A 26,405-nucleotide genomic window follows, 5' to 3' on the forward strand; every position below is an offset into this window, starting at 1 on the left:
TATATGCACCCAGTAAACATGACTTGTTATTACTGTTAACCGGTTTTTGTGCTGTTGCTTGTTGTGGATCCCTTAGCATAGTCCTGGGTACCCAGCAGGTGCTCAGGAAATAATAGCTAGGACCCTGATCGTCAACCCCAGCTCCTTCGGGTAGAGCAGGCAGTGTCCAGGCAGAGCCCCCTGCCCCAGGGGAATGAGACCCCCATTAATAAGCAAATAAGGCACTTTGTGGGACATGTGCAACCTGAGACTAAGCCCAGGCAACAAAAATCTCCCCAACAGAGTTCTTCCTGTGCCTCCCTCTGTCCTGATGTCTGAGGGAGGGAGGTTTCCAGGCTGGGGTGAATTCTCCCACCCCCTCTGTCTGTCTGGCTATAGCCCCCATCTCTGTGTCTGGCTGACCGGCCATCCTTCTTCCTCCCTGGCAGGCAAGCCATTAAGCACTAGGCCCCGAGAGCACCGGCCTGCAGTCTCAGCACTAAGTGCACTTGCAGCCATTAGCAGGAGGCCCCAGCCTGGCTAGTCCAGGCTAATGCACAGCCCACCCCTTGCCCCTATTCCCTGGGGGTTGCTCGTCAAAGCTCTGTCCTTGGAGGGAGAACAGAGGCTAAGAAGGAAACATGGAGGGCTCCAGGAACCACATGGACAGTCGCATAGCCCGTTCACTGTACCAAGATGCCAGCTCCGGGGTCAGGTGGAGTTGCAATCCAGCCTGGGCTCCACTTGCCAGGCTGAGAGCCCTGGCATGGGTTGCATTCTGCACAGGAGGTGGTGCTCTTTTTTAATCCCTTCAGAGGCACTCTAGGGGAGAGCTAGGGCTTGCATGGGCTGCAGGAAGAAACTGTCTGAGAACTGAAGGCCCTACTTGATCTTTAGTTGCATTTTTATTGACTTCTTGTTGGTGTACAAATCCATGAATTTTAACACATGCATAAATTTGTGCCATCATCACCACGATCAGGTACTAAACTGTTCCATTTCCCCCAGAACTCCCTTGTGCTATCCTTTTGTAATCTTACCCTCCCCTCGCTCTTAATCCCTGGCCACCACTAATCTTTTCTCCATCATTATAGTTTTGTCTTTTAGAGAATGTCATCTAAATGGAATCGTGCACTACATAATCTTTTGAGATTGGCTTTTTTTGCTCAGCATAATGACCTTGAGTTCCACCCAAATCGTTGTCTGTAGCAATGGTTTTCTCCTTTTGATTGCTGAGTAATATTCCTTGGCATGATGGACTATAGTTTGTTTATCCATTCATTCACTGAAAGACATTTGGCTTGTTTCCAGTTTGAGGTTATTACAAATAAAGCTGCTATGGGTAGTTAAGGACTAGTTTTTGCATGGACATAAGTTTTCATTTCTCTGGGATAAATGCCCAGGAGTAGGATGACTACATCTATGCTAACAGTATGATTAGCTTTTTCAGAACCTGCCAGTTTTCCAGAGTGGCTATACTATTTTGCATTCTCATCAGCAATGTATGAGAGTTCCAGTTTCTCTGCATACTTGCTAGTATTTGAGATTGTCAGTGTTTTTTTTATTTTGGCCTCCTAGTATGTGTGGTGTGATATCTTACTGGGTTTTGATTTGCATTTCCCTGATGGCTAATGATGTTAAGCATCTTTTTTCGTGCCTTTTTTCCATCTTCTTTGTTGAAGAGTCTGTACTTGTGCCCATTTTAAAAATTGGGTTGTTTGGTTTGTTTGTTTGTTTTTACTTTTGAGATTTGATAGTTCTTTGTATATTCTGGACCCAAGTCTTTCATCATATATGTGAGTTGCAAATATTTTCTCCTAGTCTACAGCTGGTCTTTTCATTCCATTAACAATATCTTTTGCAGAGCCAGTGTTTTTAATTTTGGGGAAGGGCAGTTTTTCCAATTTTTTATTTTGTGAATCGTGCTTTACTGTCATGTCTAAGAATTCTTTTCCTAACCCCAGGTCCCAAAGATTTTCTGTTTTTTCTTTTAAAGTAGTATAGTTATAGATCTTGTGTTTAGGTGTATGGTCCATCGTAAGTTAATTTTGTATATGGTGTGAGGTAAGAGTACAGATTCATTTTTTTGCAGATAGATGTCCAATTGTCCCTAAATATTATGAATGAATGAAAGGCACAGAGGATCAGACAGTAAAGCTGGAAAGGTGAGGGAGGTCAGTGTTGTGTACCACTCACTGGAGAAGGGGTAGTTCTTTTAACAAATGATATTAGAAAAACTGAACATCCATTTGCAAAAATAATGAATGTCAGCCTAAACCTCACACGTTATACCAAAATTAACTTGCAATGTTGACTTAAAGGTAAAACGTAAAGGCAAACAACAACCACATCTATATCAAAGAAAGTCTCAGCTTGCTCCTGTCAAATTACACAAAACTGATGAGAGTTATGCAAGCACAAGGTTGAGTCAAGAGAGAACCTTCTTTGGCCACATCTGATCTGTCCCAGAATTAGAGGATGGGAGTGAGGGGACCAGTATTTATCAAAAGTGATCTCTGCACCAAGCAATGCACAAAATGTTTCCCTTGCATGATCTCATTTAAAGCTAAAACAAATTGATAAACTTTTTGAGGTTGACATTTTTATTAACACTCTATGGATAGGAAAATTGAGCTCTGACAAGTTTAGAAACTTGCCTAGTAAGTGGGGAAGCAGGGTTTGAACACAGGTTTTCCACCTCTGCTAGAGCAGACAAGAAAGGGGCTGGTTGAACCTGATGGCTGGTTCTGTTTTGTTGCCCACCTGGGTATGAGCCCTTAGTCAGGGTGGGTGGTGGGGCAGGGGGAAATTTTCTCCTGGGATTCCGGGGTGCTTGGAGGCTTCCATTCTCCCAAGACCTTCAGCCCAGTCACCTTCATAATGATGTGTTCTCTTGGTTGTCTCCTGTTCTTGGGGACTCACTAAATAGCCCAGCCCCATCTCCAACAGCAGGGGAACCATCCCAGGCCTGATGATGGTGAACACTTTGATGGCCTCTGGAAGTGTATAAACATGAGGGCACGTACCAGACCTGGGCTGACATGTGTCCATCCCTAGCATGGCACGTAGGACCCCTCTTCCTGCCACTAGCCATACCAGCCCATTGACTTCTCGTGGTTCCTAGTGAATTCCCTCCCCCACATCTTGGCCCAGGCTGAAACCTCCTATCTTGGGTGCCCTCTCTACTCTCTCCCACTTGTTTGTATATGGCTCCTATTTCAGCATTCAGCTCAAGTCATGTCTTACCCAGCAGTCCCTATGAGGTCTCCCTTCTTTGTTCTCCAGATACTGATAAATGCAGCCTAGTTCCATATGGTGTGGAAAGCTGGCGTTTGGCAACATCGTCTTCTAGAGATGCATGGACCTTCTAGAGCCTTCTGGGGATGCATGGGCAGTCTCATGCCCTAAAATAGATTGTGAGCACTTGGAGGGCGAGGCCTGAGTCTTAATCCTGCCCCTGCCTGGCACAGAGCACTCTGACTCCCAGCCCATGGCCTGGGGTCCCACAGACTTACTCTGTACTTGTATTAATTGTGAAGCCCGGAGTCTGGAATGTCATAAATGTGCGGTCAGTGGTAATAGTTGCTACTGTTGTTTTTGTGACTATTTTTATTATCCAGATCCTTGACAGAAGTATCTTGATAATACTGATGGTAGCCAGGTATGGAAATTGAGAGAACTGCTGCTCTCAGGACAGAAGCAACATCCTCCTTCCACAGTAAGTCTCCCCCTACTTGTCCCCTGCCCCTACCAGGTCGCACTGGTGTCTGGCTGTTCCGAGAAGCTCACTGTTGCCTCTGTAACAAGGCTACAGGCTCCTGGGGACCTGGGGACTGGCTTTTAATTTTTTTCTCCTCCTTATAGCTCTGAGTTGAGCCCCAGCGTGACACTGAAGGGGCTCCAGGGACACTGGGGTCAGGCAAAGGGGAGCAGGCTCTTGCCTAATGGAGTCTGCCCAGAGCCTAGTCTCCTGCAGCCTGATTAGATTTTATGATCCCTGAAGAGCCACCCTGGATCCTCACTTGCTCAATGGCACCAGTCCCTGTCCATTCCAGCCCCTGAATCATAGTCACTGCCCTGGTCCAGCCCCCAATTTCTCCCAGCTGGACGCTGCACCTGCCAAGTCTGCCTGCTCCTGCCAGCCGTCCTTTCCTACCCACTCTTACTCAGTGGTCATCTTTCTGGAGTGGTCATCTTTCTGGAACACACACCTGATACACACACACAAGACACACCCTTCTGAGGCTCCCACCATCATCAGTAGAGCATTCTCCAGCTTTGTATACACAATGATCACTCCGGCAACCATTAAAATGTTGCTCTGTAGGCACCCGTCCCCCAAGAGGATGACTTCTGGGTCTGAGGGTGGGGGCCTGGGGGCCTGGGATGTGCACTTTTCAAGTCCCCCTTCAGGGCCAAGGATAGGGGTCCAGCTCTCGCTGAGCTCTCACATTCTAGTACAAAACTCTGAGGAGACAAATAAGTAAATGTGAACCTGGCCTTCCAGAGCATTCCAAAGGGGCTTTTGTCGAGGAGGATGGAACAACTTTTTATTCAGAAGTTTACTTGCTTGATTTCCAGCTTGTAAATATCTAGACATTTGGTTCATGGACCTCCATCTGGACTCTTGCCCCTGGTCCCACAAATGCTAGGGGTAGAGCCTGCTTGGGCTTCGGTTCTTCAAACCCTCATCTTCAGGATAAGGTCCAATATGGTGAACTGGTGAGCTGTGCCCCAGCTCTCCCTTCAGCTCCTGCTGACACCCTCCCTTCTCCACACTGCCCCCCAGCATCCAGTTTGTGTTTTTTGAATGCACTGGTCAGATTCTCACCTCTGTGCCTTTGTACACATTCCCTCTGTCTGGAATGTTCTTCTCCCACTTGTTCCCCCTGGGGAACTCCTATTTATCCTTCAAAACCTCACTTAGATTCCATGATTCCAGGCAGCTCCTTCTGGGCCCTTAGCCCCTTCTCTGGTTGCACCTCCCCTGCTTTGTTGTAATTATTTTGTTCAGTTGCTTCCCTGGATGCAATTTGCCACCTTTACCTTGATGATTTTAGAATCATTTTGCCTCCTGCCCCCGTGATTGCCAGGGGTCCGAAATTGGATGTTGTCTACCCTCCTTGCTGAAACTATTTCATCACTGGTAAAATGAGGATGAGAATAGGACCCTCCGCACTGGGTTGCCTTGAGGTTGAAATGAGATCCCACATGTGAGAGGCTTAGCACAGTACATGGTGTAGAGTTACTGCCTGGTTATTTCCATGTCTCTCTTAGCTGGAGAGCTCTGTGAGGCTGGAAGCTGCATCTTCTCCATCTTTGGATCCTCCAGGCCCAGGATGGGGCCTTTTCCAGCGAAGACCCCAGGAAAGTCCCAGGAGGACAAGTTTCTGGGCAGCTTAGAATTCTGCTGCTCTACCCTGCCCCTGGAAACTGTCCCACCCTCCAAACAGTGCTGTTGTTAGCTCTGCTATAGGGAAAGGGCCATATGTCCCTGTGGGGCCCTCCATCTGGAATAAGAAAAGCCAGCGGAACCCACCGGGTGAGGGAAGCAGGAGCAAAGGCAGACACTCAGCCAGGAGAGAGGGGCTGAGACGTCAGCACACGGTAAGACACATTCGGGCCTGTCAGAGGGTGCCTGTCCCCATTCCCTGAGGGAAACTCCCCAGCAAGGGGTGGGGAAGAGGGCAGGATGCCGGGAGGCACGAGACTGGCCCCAGCTGCAGAGCTGGAGCTAGAATCTCTTAATCTCTGGGCTGCACTGAAAGGCGGAGGCAGCCAGGGCCCTGGAGATGGTCTCCATGACAACCACTGCCACTCATTCCCCATCTCGGATGTAAATTAGTTACAATTTTATTAGTGTGCAGAATTTCAAGAGGCCAGATCCTGCCTTCGAAGGGAAGGGGCTGGTGGAGGGGACAGAGTGTGTGTCAGAGGGGATTTCCAAATGCTTCATACTCCCGCGAGGGCCCCAAACTCCACGGTGGGTCCATTGAGAGTGAACTGGGCTTCGTGCCCTTGTCTGTCTGTCCCTGGTCCGTGGGTCTGGGCTGAGGGGAGTTCAGCCCTCCCTTCTCTGGGGAGCACGGAGCACCCGGGCCCAGATGCCCTTCTCTTTCCCCAGCTGGTCTTGCTTCTTCCTCATGGCAGTCTAAGGAAGCTCCTGTTGTCCTCCCCATTTGACAGAGGCTGCTGAGAGGCAGCTGAGACAGGTCATTAGATGGTCCAACGGTGCCCGGCTTGCCAGAGACTGGGCTTCTGCCCCCCACCAGGCTGCTCAGCGGCCTAACAGGGTCGGTCAAAGTGCACAGAAGTACTGGAGGGCACTGGGGCAGACAGGCGAGGGTATCACAAGAAGTTCAGGCATTTGACCAAACACAGGGCTGGGAGCTAAGAGTGGGCATGAGGGGTTGCTGCCCCCAGCTAGGGGTCGTGCGCCGACAGCTCCTCTGTGTTTCCCACCAGCAGTGGGCAAATATAGCCAGACGATGCCTGAGACGTGGTGTGCTGGTGCTCAGTGCTTTGAATCACACGTGCACACACACACACACACACACACATTCTTTTTCCCCAAGGAGGGTAAAGGGAGACAGACGTGTCTTTTTCCTAAGGCTGTTGTTAAAATTGGTTGTGTCCCCCCAAGGCACATCCCACTGTGGGTGTCCCCACAGTACACACCACTGCAGAGAGTGAACCCCTTGAGGGCAGGGCCCAAAGAGACCAGAGCCCAGCAGGGCCCCCAAGCTCCCAATCTGTCTGGGCCAGGCTCTGTGATGGGCACTGAGGAGACAGGATGAAGGCAGTGGGATGGAGGAGGAGGTCAGGGAAAACAAAAGCTTCACACAAGGAGTCCACAGGCCCTTCAAAGGGGAGAAAGGACCTTCCTGGCTGAGAGTAGAGGCCTGGAGGCGAAACAAAGACTGAGTGAAGGCGTGGGGCATAGGGGGTTAGGAGAATGACTAGGGGAATGGACAGGAGGGTGGGTGGAAGGATGAATGAATGGGAGGATGGATGGGAGGGTGGAAGGAAAGATGGATAGAAGGACGGATGCGAGGCCGCACCACACAGGAGTTCCACGCCATGGAAATGGACAGCTGAGTTTCAAAGCCTAGCTGTTCCGTGAAATAGTTGTGTCACCTTGGAGAAGTTTCTTCACCTGTCTTCTCACCTGTAAAGTGGGGATTCTCATAAATGAAAAGCACTTAAGACAGAGCCCGACACACAGTAAGTGCTGAACAATATTGACTTATTATTATGCCCTACACCCTGGGGCGGTGCCACGGTGGCTCTGGCAGAGTTCTCTCCTGCCATGCCGGAGACCCGGGTTCGATTCCCAGTGCCTGGCCATGCAAAAGAAAAAAAAAGCCAACCCACACCCTGAGCTGGGCCTCGGGGACACAGTGATGAATAAAACAGATGCTGGGGATTGTCCTCAGGGGCTCAGAGTGGAAAGGGCGAGCGACGGCTGATTGAGGGCCCTGCAGGATGGACAGGGCAGGGGCCACCTCGGGTGGCCTGGCTGGGCAGGGTGGGGGAGGGAGAACGAAGAGGAGGACGATGGGATGTGCCTCTGCAGGAGCTGAGTCAGGGCTCAGGGGGACATCCGCGGCCGGAGGCTCAGCACACTCCTGCAGGCGGAAGGGGCCAGGGCCCTGCCCAGGCCTGGGAGCCACCAGTGATGGAGGGAGAAAGAAAGCCGGGAGAGGGTTGGGGTTCACCAAGCCAAGGCCAGGAGGGATTTCGGCAGGGGCGGGGTCAGCAGGGACAAGGGTGGCAGGTGTCAAGGTGGATAAGGATGGGATGACATTCGGATTTGGTGACTGTGGAATAGCAGTTTTAGAGGCAGGTGGCAGCAGGGCCCATCTGTTGGGGGGTGCCCCAGGAAGCAGCACACAGACCGGCGTTCAAGCGAGCGAGGGGGCTGGATAGGGTGGGGGCCATGGGAAGTGCTTTTAAATGCTCCTCCCATCCGCTCTCTGGATGGTATTTTCCCCAGGCGCGCCATGAGAGACTGGACCGGAAGATTCCTAAAGGTGCTTCCAGATCGGGGTTTCCGGTTTGGTTCCGGCTGTAGAGTGCCAGCTCCGGTGGGATGGAAGCCCTGAAGCTCCCTTCCCCTTGGGGGAAATGAACGTGTCAGGAGCATAAAGGGGACAGCCGTTCCGCAGCCTTCAAGCGGGGCTGCCCGGCTATGGGACTGCAGATCTGTAATTCGATTGTGGCCAAGATCCTGTAGTAAATATGCCACCGGCCATCCTGTCCCGAGACCATGTGCACAGAGAAATCGCTGATTGCCTGGCGAGGCCAGGGCCCTGCTGAGGGTCGTAGGCGTCCTGAGTTTCAGCTCAGCTCGGTTTCTGGCACCAGATGTGGGGTAGGCTACCTGTGAGGCAGGGTCCCTTCCCATGGGAACAGAGGCCTGAGTGGCAAGGAGCCCGCTCAGGCGGCACGCCCTGTCTCCTCCCTCCCCCGTATTACAACTTGCCATATTTTGTGGCCCAAGGGCTGAGAATTCTAACAGGCCAGAGCAGGGACCGCCCACCCTGTTCCAGTCGTGTGTCTTGCTAATTATGCCACACACCGGAAAACTTAATTAAATCAATGCTTGGTGTGTAATTTCGACTAGTTTGGAAGAAGGGGAAAATCAAACAAACAGCCTCAAGGCCCTGCCAGCCCACAGCACTTTGGCAAAGTCCAGCTGGGTGTTGGGTGCCGGGGACTCGGAGACCTTGTCCTGGCCCACTTGGCCGTGGTGAAAACACCTCCTTCCCTCTGAATCCCCAGGGGAAACTCCTGTTCCACTCTCCTCAACCCCTCAGCCACCCCTGCCCCATTGCGCGCGCGAGCGCACACACACGCGCGCACACACACACACACAACACGGGAGCTGCAGGAGAGAGCAAGAAGCATGAGGAAGGTGGGAAAACATAAAGAAATCAGGGCCGGTTTTGTCTTACTGTATTAAATTGGTTATCATGACAATAAAATAAAAGCATAAAGACCAGAAACCCTGAAATTAAGCCCAGTCTCCAACTTCCCCAGTTTTCATTTCCTTGTGTCTCTCCAAGACCCCCTTTTCCTCCTGATGCTTTGGGCTCCTCTTTGGGTCCCCCTCCTTGCTTTGTGGTGAGGGGGTGGCAGCCGAAGGCAGTTGTCCCACACCGGGTGCCCTAGTGGTCTGAGGGGAGAGGGAGGGGCCTCCTCTGGGAGACACGCAGCCGCTGGGGCTGGGGCAGCAGCAGAGGGGCGCGAGCAGGCCTGGAGATGGGGGGGGGGGAGGCAGAAAGAGCCCCGGAAGGGTGCTGGGAAAGCAGGAGCTGGAGCCACTGGGCTGTATACTCTGTCTGCAAAAAGAATTTGGAGAAAAATAAAAGAGAAATTCCAAGGCAGTGGGGTAAGTTCAAGACAGCATTAACTCAGCAGCCTCTGCCATCACCAGAATGTTTATTATTTCAGTGTCTTTATTATACCGGGCATCAGGGATACAGTGGTACAAGGGACACACGGGGTGGTGCTCAAGGGAGCTCACAAGCCAATGGGGAGATCGGAACAAAGCGAATAAACCAAACATCGGAACAAAACGGCTTGTGAGCAGGAAGATGCACCCAGGGCTGCGAGGGTGACCTCAGTGTCTCTTTACAGCAGCTCAGGAGGCAGGTGACATCACCACCACCCCCATTCACAGATGGGAAAACTGGGGCCCAGGAGGGTGAGTCACTGACCAAGGTCCTTCTCTGAAGAACACAGAGTTGAGCTCAGCCTCTGCACTTCGACCTCTCTGAATTATAACTGCTGTGAAGACAAGAAAACGAGGTGATACAGAGAACAACCGGGGCGAGGTGCCAGGGAAGGTGGCATCTGAACTGGGGCCAGACCAACTGCGTGTTTGCTCCGGGCCAAGTGCTTCATGTACACACATCTCACTGGGGCCTCATCCTAGCCCCATTTTAGAGATTTGGAGACTGAGGCACACAGCAATTGAGGGACATGCCCAAGTTCTCATGGTCGGTGAGAGTATCTTTGGGCTCAGATCTCAATCTGCCTTACTCCTCCACCATGCTCTGTCCTCCACCAGGCCGTGCTGCCCCCACATGGCCACAGATCATTTCTAGCACATAGTAGGAGCACAGGATGAAAGATTGGCAAATGAATGAAATGAGGCTCTCCTTCCTGGAGAGCTTAAGGGATCTCCCCAGTATCCTGAGGCACTGCAAAGCTGAGCCCAGCAGCCATACTTCCCCAAATGGGTCCTCAGAGGGGCCTGGCTGTGTCTGCCCATTGCCACAGGGCATGGTGTGCTGGTCTCTTCTCCCCAGGCTTTTGGAGAACCAAGGAGAGGTAGCTCTCATTTCTCACAACTCTTAGTGTCCGGGGTGCCTTGGCCCCCTGTCCTCTCCTTGCCCACCCAGACCTAGCTAACACCTGCTCAGGAGAGCTGCTGGGTGACCTGCCAGACTTGGGGTTAGTGGATCTGAATCCTGCTTTGCTGCTTACCACTCTTGGACTAAAGACCTCCTTGTGTCTCTCAGCCTCAGTTTCCCGCTTGAGGACCACTCCTCTGGATCTTTGGCTGGATCTTGGCTGGATTCTTCTCATGACTTAGGTCTTAGGTCACATGTCATCTCCTTGGAGAGACCACCCTGACCTCACCCCACCCCCATCACCTTGCAGGAGTTCTCTCTCCTTTGTTTACAGGTTTATGTTTACAGGTTTATAGTTTGCTTACAGGTTTATGGTTTGTTTACATGTTTATGGTTTGCTTCTCCCAGGTGGGGCAGGCACCTATTTTCCCCTGGACTCCCAGCCCAGGTCAGTCCAGAGAAAGGATGCTCTGAGTATTAAACTGAGTGTGAATGTCAAGGCTTGTCTTGGTCTGGGCTCAGAGCCTTTGTTACCTCATTAGCAGGTCTTCTGGAAGGAACTAAACCCCAGCTCAAGCCCACTTTTCCAATTATCTGGCCAAAGAGTGGGGGGCTATATCTGGAGCAAACCTGGAAGGGGAACCCACCTGTCCAACCCTGACACCCTCAGGCAAACTGCCCCCACAAGGAGGTGAAGGAGGAGAGAGAAGGGGTGGGGGAGGAGATATGGCTAGGTGTTCTACTGCTCAGTTGGGGGTCTTCTTCTCAGAACCCCAGAGACGTCTCTCCAACCCTTCTTCCTTACTCCCTCCCCCTTTCCTACCTCTGTTTCCCCCTTCTCCCTTCTCTCCCTCTCTCCCTTTTCCCTCCATCGTTTCTTCCCTCCCTGCTTTCTCCACTCTCTCCTTTTTTCCCTTCCCTCTCTTCTCCCTCCCTCCTTCCTCCCTTTTCTCCCTTTTCTCCCTTCTCCCTCCCTCTTCCTTCCCTCACCGCCTCATCCCTGTCCTTGCCCTTCAGAGCCTTGCTCTCACAGAGTCCCCCCTTTCTCAGGTTTCTCCCAGTCCTTGTCGGGCTCCTTTTCTCTCTCTAGTTGTTTCCTCCCCCACCCCACCCTGTTAGGGGGAGGGGCCTTCAGGGCCTGGTGATTTGCAGTTCCCAAAGCCCTCATCTCTGCAGCTGCACATCTGGATCATTAGGACACACTGGAAAATCATGGCTGCCTGAGCCTGTCCTGCAGCCCTGCTCCCCATCCTCCTCCCTCCGCCTTCACCTCCTCCTCCTCCGCATTCTCCTCCCACCTCCCCATCCTTCTCAACTTCTTACCTCTTCCCCAACCTCCTCCCTTCTCCCCATTCTTCCTCCTCCTCAGCCTCTTTGCTTTTCCTCTATCATCCTCCTTACTCCTCCATCTCCCTCCCTCCTCCCCACCCTCCCAATTGTGCTCCCTTTTCTCACCTCTTCCCTCCCTCCCTTCCTCCTCCTCTCCTCCTCCCCCTCCTTTCCTTTCCCCTCTTTCTTCCATCCTCCTCCCTCCTTCACCCTCCTCCCTTCACACGTCAGTATTTTTAGCTCGCTGCTGCGCATTAGTGTGCAGGGACGCTCCTGGTGAAGCCTGGATGAGGTTTTATCTGTTGTGACAGCCCCAAGGGCAGCTGGCAGACTTTTTTCCCTCTTAAGTTTAGCGTCCGCTCCCCTCTCTGCAGGTCAGAGCCGCAGCTGGGTGGGGGTCAGGGTCGTGGACCCGGGTTTGGGGCCCAGGCGCTTGGTCTCTGGCCATGTTTTCCTCTCCCTCTCGCTGCCTCCCCCTCTGCAGCTCCCCCACCTCTCCCGCCTCCTCGGGCCTCAGGCCTTTGTCTCCGGAAGCCCGCCGAGCTGGGCTCCTGCACAGCCGCTTGCAGCTTTTCACCCGCTTCTCTTCTCATTTAGTTCTTTCCTTGGGCTTCTTTTCTCAAGGTTTCAGTCTCTGTGTTCCTCCCCTTCTCTGCCTCCCTTTCCTGATCTCTCGCCTTTCTCTCTCTTTCTTCCCTGCCTCCCTTTTTTCCACCTACCCCCTGTTCTCCTTCCCCACACCCCTCCTCCCTGCTTTTCGGGAACGGAAAAAAACCACAGTTACAGCATGGGGACCCCCAGCCTCCCTCCCAGATCCTCTGTTTCTCTCCACTCTTGGCAGCCTCTGCAGGATCTCTTCCTGAACAACAGATGGGGTGGGGGAAATTGGGTGGGGGGCTTGTGCGGGGAGTCCATGTCTTCAGGCTTACCCTCCGGAGGGGCCTGCCTGGGATGCCCATAGTTTTCCAGGGTTCCCCAGGCTCTGTGATGGGGCCCCATGCTGCCTGGACAGGAGCCCCCAGAACAACCCTGCTCCTCCCACCCCTCGGGGGCTGCCTGTGAGTCCTGGCTCTGGGGTCCTCCTGACCCAGGATGGTCTGTGTCCCTCAGAGGTTTCTTCGCAATGCAGCTACCCATCCCCTCCCCTCCCTCAATTTGGCACAGACCTGAACTTACCTTTGTGAATGAGAGTTTAAAATAAACCATTGTCCTGGGCACTTTACCCCTCATGTGCCAGGAGGCATGCCAGCCCAGAAAGGCCAGCTCCTTGGGCGCTGTCACACAGCCAGCCTGGCCTGGCATCTTCTGAACCCTAAGTCTCCCCCCAACTCATCTCTGCACCTTCCAGACACAGGTCTCGGAGGAGTCCTCAGGCTTACACAGCTGGGGCTGCCGCAGGCCGGGGTGCCTCCAGGGTGGAGAGCTTGGGGCCCCAAGGGGTTCTACCAGCCCCTTCTCCATCCCCTTCCTGGCCAGGTCTTTCCTTGCCCACCTTTGGGTCTCTGTGCCCTCAAACCCCAGGCTTTTCTGTGGGGCCAACGCAGGATGTTGTCCACACCTTGCAGTGGCTTTGTCATCCTCGGCTCCTCTAAGAGGCTTCCAGCCTCAGCACGCCCACTGCACCCCCCTCTCAGGGCCACAGCGGTACTCTGGGTACAGTCTCTTAGCTCCCACTCTCCCCTCCTCTCTGTCCCTGTTTGCTGGCTCTCCTCTCCTTTTCCCTCTGCCTTTTTTCTCCCCCATTTAGCTCTTCAGGTCTCTGCTTTCATAATTCTCACTGACAGTGCTGGCCTCTCTCTGGTTTCTATCTTTTTCTTCTGTTCCCCCCACCATCACTGAGAGCCTCTCTCCCCAGCCGTATTTCTCACTTTCTCCTGCTCTCTGTGTACTTCTGTTGCTTTCTCTCTCTCCTGTCTCCCCAACCCCCTGCTCTGTCTGTATCTCTCTCTCTTGTTAAAATGTTGCACACACACACACACGGAAAGACACACACAGAGACATAGGCAGCAAACACACACACAGCCCCCTGCGCATTGTCACTGCTGCAGTGGAGTGAGAGTTGGCTCCAGGAGGAGGCAGTGAGATGGGACCCCATTGCTTCTCCCCACATGCCTTCTCCTAGAGGCAACTCCTGGCTCAGCCTAAACTGAGGGTGGGGTGGAGAAGGGTCCTGGGCTGGGAAGATTCAGGTGGTTCTGCAGCTGCATTTTCTGAGGCCCTAGGGCCAGGCCACCTTCAGCCAGGGCCAGAGCTTCCCCACAGAGCCCTCCCAGTGGCCGTCACAACTGCAGGGGCAACTGTGGGGACAGAAGGCTTCAGCCCAGGCTGGGGCGGCAGAGATGCCCACTCAGCAAGCAATGTGATGAGGGAGGAGCTGGGCTGCGGCCAGGCCAGGATCAACACCCAGGGATGGGGGGTACAGGGAGGATGCTGAGGGGCTGCCTCAGGCCACTGCTCCCCAAACTCTTCTCTCCCATTTCTCTAAGAACCAGGGAGAGCCTAAGCTCTGGAGTCCAATAGTCTTGGATTCAGATGTCCCCCTTGCACTAACTGGGGAGTGATTGCCCCCCCTGTAACACGGGGTTAGTACAGCTACCCACCCTCAGGGCTACTGTGAGGACACGGGGGGTCCTCCCTATCAGACCCCCACCCAGGCCTGCCGGGTGGACAGGGAGCTGCGATTATTGCAGCCACTTGCCTGATGCCCTCCATCTCTCCGCCATTCAGCTAGCACGTGGCTTCACCACATGGGCAAATCAGTGGACCCTTGTGAACTTCTGTTTCTTCCTCTGCAAAAGTGGGTAATGACACTATAACTCTGACTCGGCCCGAGGCTGCTCTGAGATGATCTAGGAAAGCTCTTAGCTGGTGTCCAGATCATATCTAAGGCTTAACAGGTGGAATTGGTTGTAATTAGCTATTTATTTTATCTGCTAGGTATCTTTTTAGGTGTTCAAGCCTACCCCTGGCCCCCACCCCTCAGTAAGTGTCTGTCCCTACCACATGACCAGTGTCTCCAGGGCCAGGTGCTCTAGGGCTCTGTCTTCTCTCCTCTCCTTTGTGTGCCCAGAGAAGCCAACATGGACCAAGCTCCCTGGGTGCAGGCAGAGTGTGGAGCATGGAGAGTGAAAGGGGCTGGGATCCATTTCCTGCTGGTTGGGGCAGGGAGTGCTATAAGCAAGGGCCAGTCTCTTCCCGGCTCTGACACAGGCTCCTGGGCATGGGGAGTCACTCTGCTTGTAGGCCTGGTTTTATCCCCAAATTGGCAGCCAACCAAGGAGGGGAGAGGGCAGGGGCTCAAAGGGAGGGCCAAGGTACAGTAAGCAAGAGAGTAGAGGTACAAGAGTTCCCAGTGCCGGAAGCACTACCCCCTCCACGAGGCTGCCCATGGGCTCCTAGGATCCCTTGGCTCTCCACGAGTAGAGAAAGGGGTGGCTGGGAAGATCCTGAGATTGCCCAAGAGGGCATCTAACAAGGCACAGTCCCCAAAGTGCAGGTTCCCATTCCAGCTGTGATGGGGGAACCCAGTGTCCACCACTGATCCTCTGGCCAGCTGTGTCTCCTTCACTTCTTGTCGTACCTGTACGTCTGCCTGACTATATATTTGTTACTTAATCATCAGTCTCCCACCACCAGAATGTCAGCTTCATGAGAAGCTTGGTTTGATACATTCTCTGCTGGTTCCCCAGCACCCAGTAGGATGCTTGGTGCCCAGAAGTGTTGACCAAAAGTTGTCCAATGTGTGAGTGAGTGAGTGAATGAGTTAGTGAACAAATGGCTCTGGGGCAGCTATGAATGAGTTAATGATCAGAGAACACCAGCTCAGCCTGGCCCTTTCTGATGATTAGATCCTGTGGCACACTCTGGACACCTCCCTGAAGGGGACAGCCCAGACTGGGGGTGGAATCCCTGGTGCTAAGAACACGACTGTGGGGTCAGCTCGGGGTTTGAGTCCTGACACTTAGCAGCAGAGGAAGGACGTTGCGGGCAGGAAGTGGGCATAGTCCTTCTTGCCCTGTTTGGGCCTGGGCCATCTGGTTCACCAGAGCCTTGTCTTGGCAACCTTTCTCCTGTTTGGCCCTGGGTGATGACCTGCACGTATATGCTTCAAGTTTGGGGGTTACTCTTGTCTTGTCCTTCTCTGGGCCCTTGGGCAGCTTGCCTTGAGAGATCATCATCCTTTGCTCCCTGCTTTGGGTTATTTCCCCATTTCGCTTTTCTCTGGCCAGCCTTGCCTCCCCTCTGGGGCTGGTTTCTATGAGGACTCTGCCTCCCTCACTCTTCCTTGGTGCCTCTAATCGATCATTCGCTCCCTGTCCCTACTCTCCCACCGTGAGGTTCTTTGTATATGCTGTTCCCTCTGCTGGGAATGCTGTTCCGCCTGCTTTAGATATGGCTGCTGTAGAGATGTTCCCTGCTCTTCTTCTTCTAAAGGAACCAACTACTGTATGGTGTATGCCCGACCATCTCCTCAAGTGACACCAACCTCCTCTTCTCCACTGCACTATCACCAACCATAAGCCTCTTGTCATTGCTCTTTACTCATCACCTGCCTGTCTCCTCCTTAGAATGTTAGCTCCATGCAGTCTTGCCATGCCTCCCCTGTGTCTGCACAGTGTATAGCATGAAAGAATTGCTGTTTTACCAGAGCTTAGAGCAAGGTCTAGCATATTCATTAATGAATGAATGAATCATTGAACAAACAAGAGGATGTGCTCTGAAATTAGACTACCTGAGTTTATACCCTTAACAGCTCCAACCCCTGGGCAAATTATTTAACCTTCTGGGTCTCAGTTTTTTTTATCTGTAAAATGGGGACAATAATTGCCTTCTTCATAGGGCAGTTATGTAAATTAAATAATTTCAGGACAATATCTGGCATCTGCAAGTGCTCAATATGTGGGCATCAGAGAGGCTTTTCAGGCATAACACGTCCGGATCCCAGTTCTTGATTCCCTGCTCCCACCCCCCACCAGCTTCTGCAGTTTTCCTCGTCTCCGGAAATGGTACCTCCCTCCATTTGTGACCGTCCCTTTCTTCCACATCCATCATCTGATCATTTTGCAAGTCCTCTTGGCTTTACTTAAAATATACCCTAAATTCAGCTGTTTCTCATCTCCACCAATGCCATCCCACTCCAGACCACCATCGCCTCTTGTCTGGACCCTATCATCTCCAACCTGTTCTCCCTACTTCCCTCTGGCTCCTTGACTCTATACTCGACTCAGAAGCCGGACATCTTAGAAACACTAATCAGCCCTTGGCTTGCTCCTACCCTCCAGCCTCCATTGGCTTCAGCCACATTTAGAACAAAATCACCCTGACCTGTATGTTCTGGCCCCGGCCTGGCTCCCAGGCCTCAGCTCCCCCAACATCTGCTCACTCTGCTTCTGCCACACTGGCCCCCTTGCACCCAAAAGGCATGCTCACATCTCAGGGCCTTTGAACTTGCTGCACCCTCTGCCCCGGACCTTCTTCTCCCAGCTCTCCGTGGTGCTCACCCCTTCACTTCTACCAAGGCTCAGCTAAATGTTGCTCCTCATTTCCCTGACCTCCCCTTACAAAACCCCAGCCCTTTTGTTCTCTGCCTCAGCTCTTCACCCTGCTTTGGTTGCCTTCATAGCTTGTCTTACTCTCTGTATCACAATGTTTGTTTATTTGTTCCCTGTCTCTCTTCCCTAGAATGTGAGCCTCACAAATGCCGGAACCTTGTTTTGCTGTCCACTATCTCCTGATACAGACAGGCGTGCCCAGCAAGAGCATGTGTTCATGCATATTTATTGAATGAACAAATGAATGAATGTTCACTATTATCATTATTGTTCTGCAAAAGCTGGAGAAAGATGGGTTAAGGAAGAGAGTTAATGTGATTGTGTCTAAAAAAAAAAAAAAAGTGGCCTGACCTTGCCTGTCTTCTGCCAAAGACCAGTGGGCTTTTCTGTCATCAGGGCTCAGTCTTCCTGCTGCTATGGTTACCAGGCGCCACAGGCTCCAGAAAAAAGGCGAGGCCAGACTGGCTCCGCTGTTCTACCCAGCTTGGTCTCCACATCATCTTTGGGCAGCCCGGGGTCTGGTGGAAAAAGATCACATTCAAAAATAGGTGACCAGCCCCACCTTGTCCCATCTCCACTGTGCCCAATGGAAAAAGAAGAGAGGGACGTGACCTTCTTTAAAACAGTCCATACTCAGTGTGCACTTGTCAAGGTCTAGGCCAGGCCCTGGGCCAGGATCTGAGGGGACTCAAAGATGAGCAAATGATGGTTCCTACCCTCAGGGAGGTTTCTGGCAGCTGGGAAGGGCCATAAGACACGCACAGACTTAGCTGTGTATAAAAATAGCAAGTGCTTGCACGGTGAGAGAGGAAAAAGGCAGGCGCAGAGGGTGTTGGCAGGAGAGCTCTCACACCCATACCTGTCCCTCCTTCCTGGCTGCCCATTCACCGTGGCACCCTCTGACCTGGCCTAAGACAGGTTTCTGCAGAACGTGGGACCCCAGATCCTCAGCACCCAGGAATGTGGCTGGACCTTCCACAGCATCAGGTCCAACCCCGAGGCCAAGAGCAGTTAAAGGGCTTGTGTCAGGCCTCCAAGCAGGTACCTGGCAGAGTCCCGAGAAGGGTGTCCGGCTCCTGGCTTTATGTCCAAGGCTTCTCCCATGGCACTAACTTGGCAATGACGCCCTGGGATCATCTTTCTCACTTCTCTGTTCCATCAGCTGTAAATTCCAACCGCTCTTCACTGCAAAGGATAGACACCGACCACCAGAAAGCTTGATCACCACCAGCTCCTCCCTAAGTAGCTTCTGCAGAGTTTGGGGGCCAAGGGTTGATGCCTGTTACCATCACTGTCACTCTCATCTCCATGACTGGCTGCAATCGTGTCATCATAACCTCCAGCACCACCATCTTCTTCATCATCACCTTCACTACCATCATGGCCACCGCCTTCAGCAGCATCGCCAGCATCGCCCCTGCATTGTTTTTCTGCAGCTGCTGTAATAGATTACCATGAATATGGGGACTTAAAAACAACAGGAATTTATTCTCCTGCAGTTCAGGAGGTCACAAGGCCAAAACCAAGGTTTCTGCAGAGCCATTCTCCCCACAAAGTCTTCCTTCCCTCTTCCAGTGTGTGTTGGCTCCACGTGCTCCCCGGCTCGGGACTGCCTAACTCCATCTCTGCCTCAGTTTTCACATGGCCTTCTCCTCTCCTGGACGCATGTGACCTCCTTTTCTGTCTCTTCTGAGATGTAACGGCATTTAGAGCCCACCCAGGCAACCCAGGGTGTTCTCCTCTCAAGACCCTTAACATAATTACATCTGCAAAGACCCTTTTTCCAGGGATTCACAGTTTCCAGGGATTGGGGGGGGGGGGGGTGCAGGAAGGAGGGTGCCACTATTCAGCCTACTACAACCACCATTGTCACCACCCATACCACCACCACCCACATCACCATCATTGCCAAGGTCAGTTAAGTGCTACTATGTACCAGGCATTAGCCTATAAGCTTTATCTGCCTCATTTCTTTTATTCCTTATGACAACTCTACGGCAGGGACTATTTAATACACAAGGAAACTGAGGTTCAGAGAGAAGTATTCACTTGTCCAAGGTCTCACTTAGATGTAAAAATGTGAACCCAGGCAGTCTGACTTCAGAGCTCCCCTCCCTAGCCATTCTTGACTCTAGGCCCTGAACTTCTAACTATACAGACAATGCCACAGAAGAAACAGAATGGGGGAATGAGCATCTGAATGGGAGGTGGATGCCTGGGTTCTGGTCTACCAGTGGGAGCTCTTGAGCCGGTCTGTTCCCCCTCTCTGATTCTCAGATTGCCCATCTGTAAAATAGGAAGGTGGGAGGTGGTTGGTTCGAATAACCTCCAGGGCCCTTCCAGCTCTGGAGTTCTGTAAGACTGGTTGTCAGCTGTTTCCTCTAAGGCATAGTCAAATGCTGCCCAGTGGTCTGACTCCCATATGTGCTGCTAGAGATAAGTTTTGCTTGGAAGGTGACGCACATGGAGTGAGTGCTGGTGACAGAGTAGAGGGAGATGCTGGCTCCCCCCACCTCTCCCTCTGCCTGCCCATTTCACAGGGGAGGCAGCAAAGAACTGGAGAGCTCTTTGTCTTACACTCAGCGAAAGACCATGTGCGTGTGTGTGCGCACGCAACGTGTGTGCGTGCGTGTGTGTGTACCCGCACGCACGTGTGTGTGTGTGTGTGTGTGTGTGTGTGTGTGTGTGTGTTGCATGCAGCAGGCCGTAGGGGGTGGGGCGCTCTCTTTCCTTAGAGCCCAAGACTTTTGACCCCTCCATGCATTTAGGGAGGGCTTAAGCCCAGCTGAGCCCTGGACGGTGCTGGGAACAGAGTTTAAGACAACTTTATCTTGTTCTGTTTCCCCTGACCCAGAGGACTTAGCCAGGAACTGGCCTGGTGTGCTTGATTCCAGAATGTCTAAAATGGGGATTCCGGGGCTGGAAAAAACCTCATCAATTATCTAATGGGGATCTGAAGGGGATCATCTAAGGTCAAGAGATGGGAAGGGGCCCTGATGACCAAATCTCAAACCTCATGCCCTTGGGGAGGGAGAAAAACAAGGACTAAAGTTTGGTTTCTAAAACCTGGGTTGTTCATTAGGAGTTGCTTACAAATGTAAACAAACAAAAAATCCTTTTCATAATATGGATTGAGAGGTTTTTCCCCTCTCCCTTCTCTGTCCCAATCAGCAACTATTAGCATTTGAGCTAATAATGTTCAAGAGCCCAGAGTTGAGTTAGGGACAGAATTGCAAACTTTAATTAGCAGGATGAGATTAACATCCCAGCAGGGGCTTGGGGAGTATAGGAGTGGGGGCATCCTTCAGGCCCATCTAATCCCAGTGGACCCCTTCTCCCTCTACCTCATGCCCACCTCCCCTCCCACCCCCTCGCCCCCAGTTCCCTGCTCCCCTCCCCACCCAGTTGAGGGTTCCAGCCGGGTAAGCCAGAGCCTAACCAGCCAGGGTTTAGCCCTGTGGAGTTAATCTCTCCTTTGCCTGGGCCCAGCTGAGCCTCACCTTGTTTCCAAGACCAATTGTTCAGCCTTGAGGCTCTCCCTCACCAGCCACTGCTGTTTTTCTCCCTGCCGGCATTTTAGCAGAGCAAAAAGTGGCTGTGTGACCTTGGGCAGTTGCTTACACTTCCAGGGTGTAGGAGTGCCGGCCCTGCCTAAGTGGGGAAGTTTGGGACAATCAGTGGGGATGCTTGGCCGTGGTGGAGGAATTCAACTAGCTTTCCTGCATACCCAGGGATCACATGCTACCAGCCTGCCCTTGCTTGTTTCAGGCAGGGCAGAGAATTTTCTTTATCTGGTTCAGTTTTAAGTGCTTCCAACGGCAGCGGGCTGTTCCACCACAGTCCCCAGGAAATTGGTCCACGTAGGACGAAGCCTTCCCGAGAATGAAGTCATCTGTTCCTTTTTTATTTTTTGTTGCCTTTCTTCTTCAGCACAAGTCATCCGGCCTCTGCATTCCCTCTCCGCAAAAACACGCCCTGCCCAGAGGTCCCAGCCGGGCGTCCTCGGAGGAAGGAGCGAGAAGCAGGACCTCGGGTGCCGGGCTCTGCCTGGGACCCCCTTTCCCGCACCCAACCCGCCGAGTCTGCAGCAGCCAAACGCCCTTCCCAAGCCCCCAGCCCCTCACCCCCGCCTCCAGATCCCACCCTGAGACTTCCCCGGGAGAGCCCGAAAGGTGAGCTCCCGGGAGGCCGCCTGCGCTCCGGCGGCGGCCCGCTTGGCAAACAATAACAGTAAATAACGCTCCCTTGTCAACGTAATAAAAACGGAAACGGTTACAATGTTTTTTAATAAGCGTCCCCCATCAATCTCCCTCCCTCCCGGGCTGTGTACAGCGAGAGAGAGGGGCGAGGAGGCGGGGGAAACATGGGGCCACCGGGGCGCGTTGGATGGGGGGCCCGGGGTGCCGGAGGAGGAGGACGCCGGGGGGAAGAAGGGAAAACACGGCAAGTGAGAGACGAGGGGGCGCGAGCGGTCGGGGTCACGCGCGCCAGCCGAGCCGGGAAGCGGCCGCGGTGAGTAACACCGTTGCCATGGCGACGTGGCCGCGAGGAACAGGAAGCTGCAGAAATAGCAGCCGCCGCGGCCCGCGCCTCCCGGTCCCTCCGCCCGCGAGCCCGTTGCCACGGAGACCAGGCCCGAGCGAGGCTGCGCGGGCGGCCGCGGCCTCCTGCGCCCGGGCCCGCGCATGCTCACGGGGACCTGTCCCGCACGGGTGTCGCGGGGGCACCCCACCGCAGCCAGGGGGCCGTCCGGGCCCCCAAACCTGGCCCACGCGCCCGCTTGGGTGGAAAACAGAAAGCAAAACTGTTTATTGTCTGCCTTTGGAAGACAGCCCCGCCTTTGTTCCTGCTGGATTCGTCGGTTTCCAGTTGCTGAGGCGGGGAGAGGGGGAGGGAGGGTCACCTCAGCCCGGTGGCCCCAAACGTTTCCTGAGCGCCAGGCCCCGGGGCTGACTGCGTGTGACCTTGACGGTCTGAAGCCCTCAGAGCGCGACCTCCCCTTGGGCAGTCGGTTCTCCCGGGTGATGCCCTGGCGTTTCCCTGGCGAGTGCTTCCTGGCCCCTTTTTCCTCCTGTTCCCTTCCACAGATTCTAACCAGCAAAGAGCACAGAGGGAGACGTGAAGTCCCATCAAACCCCAGGCTCCCTCCCCACCTCCTCACCCCCTGTTCATCAGAAAACCATGAAACAGTGCTGCACCCCCTCCCCGCCAAAAAAAAAAAAGTTGAGGGATACTTAAATGTTTGATAAACAAAATCCACTCTCTAACAACTTGTTTATGTGAAAGACTAACTGCAGCCTTGCCTGTCTGAAGCTGAAGTGTGTGTGTGTGTGTGTGTGTGTGTGTGTGTGTGTGTGTGTGTGTGTTGAGGAAGGGGGGTGGGTGACTGGAGTATTACTGAGGCTGTTGGCAGAGAATTTCTCTCCATATTTCGTTTGGTTTAATAAGGGTCAGAGGTCTGGGCTTTTGTGAGGAAGTGGGAAGGGTCACCTCGGAGTGGACAGGCGGGGAGGTCCCAGGAGGACAGGTCACGGAGACCTGCGCTGCTGGGTCCTAGGCCACCGGCCAGAACCTCCCCATCTGGCGCTCTCCGGCAGGGAGCCTGGAGTCAGTGGGCTGCAGGCCTGGCCAGGCTGCTCCCCAGAGTATGTGGCCAAGGACTAAGGTACCTCTTTCCCCTGGGTAGGACAGCTGTCACTTCCCCAGCCCCTGCCCTGGCCACACAAGCCAAAAGAGAAAGCCAGTGGAGCAGCCCAGGTCTCCCAGGCTTTCGACAATGAAAAGGAGATGCTTTTGTTTTGTTTTGTTTTGTTTTTGCAGGATGGACTTAAACTTTGTGTCCAGGCTGACCAGATGGGAATAAAGGGAGTGTGTGTGAGGATGGGGGACTGGTTGCCCCAAGACCTCCCCCTACCCCCCAACACACACACACACACACACACACCCACCACCACCACCACCGCCACCGTCACCGCCACCGCCACCGCCACCGCCACCACCACCACCGGCTTCACAGTGGCCTCGTGCAGGCTCTGGCCGCACAGAGCATCAGGAGAGCTAAGGAGAGAGGGAGGGCTTTTGGGTGATGTTTCTTCTTCCCTTCTGGGGCCCCTTTTGAGATCTGGGAGAGGCTCTGCCGCTCTGAAGGAGGTCCCCAGAGACTCCAAGTCCACTGTGGCAGCTTTGGCACCATATTTTTCCTCTCCTTTTCAGAGTAGGAAATAAAGATGCAGGGAAAAGGGAGCCTGGGCAGTTGTTACAATAAAGAGAAGCTTTCCGCCCCCATGTACCTTCACAGGCAGTAGCTCCTGCAGAGAACCAGAATTTAGGAAACAGACAGTCCTAGTTGTAAATACCGAATCTGTTGCTGCCAAAACTTGCGCATCAGGACGTTAGGGACAATGCAATGCCCACGTCACAAATTGTGATTATTCCTTGAGAAGATGCACAGCAAGTGATACAGAGTAGGTGCTCAGGACATGGCAGCTGTTATTGGAGTTGAGGAGAGGGTGGTTACAGCTCTCCCCTGTGTGACCTAGGATTGTGCTGTAGGGCCCTAATGCGGTGTCCTCTGGCAGGCCTGTCTTTGGCACAGGCTGGAGGAAAGAGCACTGGACTGGGTCAGGAGAAGCAGATTTGGTCATAGGCTCCATCACCAACCCCCTGTGCAACCCAAGGCAAGTCATTAACCTTCCTTGGGCCTCCGTCTTTGTCTCTGGCAAGTGAGAACAGTCACTGATTGTGAACTTACTCTGTGCCAGTCACTGATTGTGATTGTGATTGTGACTGATTGTGTCACTGATTGTGAACTTACACTATGCCAAGGTCTGTACAACTTAGCTACAATTTAACCCTCAAAACAACTTGGATAGGTGGGGTGCCAAAATGATCCCGATTTCCCAGGTGAGAAAACAGGTGCTCAGAGAGGTGGTCTCTTGCCGAGGGTCACATAACTAGAATGTGACACAGACTCCAAAGGTGGTCAGATGCTGGGTCAGCATGTACCCCGGCAGCAGGCATCGTGTTGTCATTTGTATTCTTATCATTCCCAGCACCTTTCCTGCTCATCCTCTGCCATTTTCCGCGATTCTGTTTTTGGAAGACACCCTCAGGGGTACATCGAGGGCTCAAGGAGGGCTAGATAGGCCCCACACAGTCCCTGCAGTCTGCCGGGCAGTTCAGGACGGTTCTACCATCTCTCCCCACCATTTACACCAAAGGTTTGGGGTTCCAAATACACCCGGTAGACGTGTAGCAGTTAATCACGCTGGAAGTTGTAAATCTTCATTATTGTCCCTGCTGCGCCCACCCTCCCCCCATGTCTGCTGTGCTGTCACCCAGGCTTTGTTCCCTCCTGGCAGCCAGGCAGGAAATGGACTGGTTGTGGTGTCCACTGCCTGCATTTGAATCCTGGCCCTGCTACTTCCTGGTTAATCTCCCTGTTAACCTTAGTTCCCTCATCCATAAAATAGGGAAGGTCATAGCACCTTCTGGAAGATCAGAAGACTGGACATGTGTAAATGTCCCACCCTGTGCCTGGCTCACAGAGAGTCCTTAGGGGGTGTTACTGGTTATAATAAATGCTTATTCCATGCTAAGTGGTGTGCATGCACTAGTTCAGGGAATGTCCTTACCTATTGCAGGTAAGGACACTATGGCTCAGAGAGGGGAAGTTATTTGTCCAAGGCTGCACAGCAAATTAACAAGATAAACAGGGATAAAACCAGGCAAGTGTGCATGATTTTAAAGACCTCCCTCCTAATCCTGGGTTCCTGACCCTCCCACTCGAGCGCCTCTGAGTCTCCTTACCACCATCTTCAGTGAACAGCATTATTATCACTACTGGAGCTATTTCCATAACCCAGGTAGGAAAGACATTGGGTTAATAGGTCCTTAGTAAAGTCAGCAAAGGTCCTTCAGGTTCCCCAGGGTAGGAGCCAAGTGTCTGGATCCAGTAGATGTGTCCTAATGAAAATGCCAGGATGGGGAAGGGGGAGGGGGCCAAAATGTGAGCCACCCGCTCCTATCTCAGAGTCCATCCTCCTGCCCTCTGTGACGGAGTCACTGGGTACCTCGAGGTGCAGGGGAGAGTTCATCTCACCATCCATTCTTCCTTTCCTCTATCCATCCATTCACACACTCGTCCGTCCTTTCTTCATTCTTTCCTCCCTCTCTTCCATCTTTTTTTCTCCCTCCCATCTTTCCTCCCTCCCTCTCTCCCTTTCTGCCTTCTTTCTTTCCTTCCTTCCCCTCCCTCCCCGCCTTGTTCCCCTCCTTTCGTCCATCTAGTGTTTATTGAGCATCCATCTTGAGCCAAGGCTTCTATTAGATGCTGCATGTCTCTGCCTCTGAGGGGCTCACGTTCTACAAAAACATTCAACAAACAATTAATTACATGTGCACAGGGTGCCAGGAGAGAAGGCATGTTGAGGGCTGAGATTCTGCAGACTCGTCTAGCCGGGCTCTCTGGGTGCTCACTCTGGACCATTCTCTCCCGATCTATACAGAAAAAGGGTTACACCATGGTCTATCTTATTCCATGGTTCTAGAATTCCAAGCAGTGTGAGGAGGCTCCCAATTAACTGCTCTTCCAGGAATGTGTCCCCACCCCGGTCCCTAGGATTTGTCCTCAGAGTCCCCGGATTGAGGCCCAGACTTACTGACTGACACAGGTGTGACACGAGCTGTGGTAAGGCCTGGCCTAGGCAGGGGAAGGGGCACAGCATTGGACTCATTGCATTAGTCAGACCCTGGCTGTCACATGGTGTGTGGCCTTAGGGAGAGGGCTAGTCCGTAAGCTCAGACAAGATGCCCTGGAGGACTCAGGAAACCTTGGCTGTTGGTGGCTTTATTATTGTTGTTGTTACTACGGAGGGAGATGATCTGGGGCAACTGGCTTTTGTGAAGTCACCATTAGTTTACTCCCTCACCCACCCAAACGCTTGTGACAATGATCTGCACCATGTGCTGGTCCCTGGGCCAGGTGTTGGGACAAATATGAGATAAGACTATGTCCTACAGTCTAGGAAGGGTGATAAACAGATGTCAGATTGCCAAAACCACACTTAGTAGATCCTGTGTTGAGAAGGATTCTGAGGCTACAATGAGAGCAATGCGATGAGAGCCCAGGAAGACTTGTACCACGGACTCACTGTCCCATCTGGGATTCAGCGTCTTCATCCAT

At 53.0% G+C, this 26,405-nt stretch overlaps 2 long non-coding RNA genes across 3 annotated transcripts; one reads left to right on the top strand and one right to left on the bottom strand.

The window, feature by feature from the left end:
• Window positions 1–3,450: 3,450 nt before the first annotated feature.
• On the top strand, window positions 3,451–9,169 carry LOC143660150 (uncharacterized). The gene is made up of 3 exons (XR_013163862.1): window positions 3,451–3,697; window positions 5,257–5,586; window positions 7,976–9,169. It is a non-coding gene; the product is annotated as an uncharacterized LOC143660150 (long non-coding RNA).
• A 14,034-nt stretch (window positions 9,170–23,203) lies between these two features.
• LOC143671866 (uncharacterized) lies at window positions 23,204–26,077 on the bottom strand. 2 transcript variants are annotated; one of them, XR_013169640.1, is made up of 4 exons: window positions 25,882–26,077; window positions 25,617–25,720; window positions 25,031–25,186; window positions 23,204–23,278 (listed from the first exon to the last, which is right to left on the bottom strand). It is a non-coding gene; the product is annotated as an uncharacterized LOC143671866 (long non-coding RNA). The 2 variants fall into 2 exon arrangements; XR_013169639.1 differs by lacking the exon at window positions 23,204–23,278 and adding an exon at window positions 23,298–24,310.
• Window positions 26,078–26,405: the final 328 nt, after the last annotated feature.

The sequence above is a fragment of the Tamandua tetradactyla genome, chromosome 2 (genome assembly GCF_023851605.1).
Source record: "Tamandua tetradactyla isolate mTamTet1 chromosome 2, mTamTet1.pri, whole genome shotgun sequence".
In the NCBI taxonomy this organism is placed as follows: domain Eukaryota; kingdom Metazoa; phylum Chordata; class Mammalia; order Pilosa; family Myrmecophagidae; genus Tamandua; species Tamandua tetradactyla.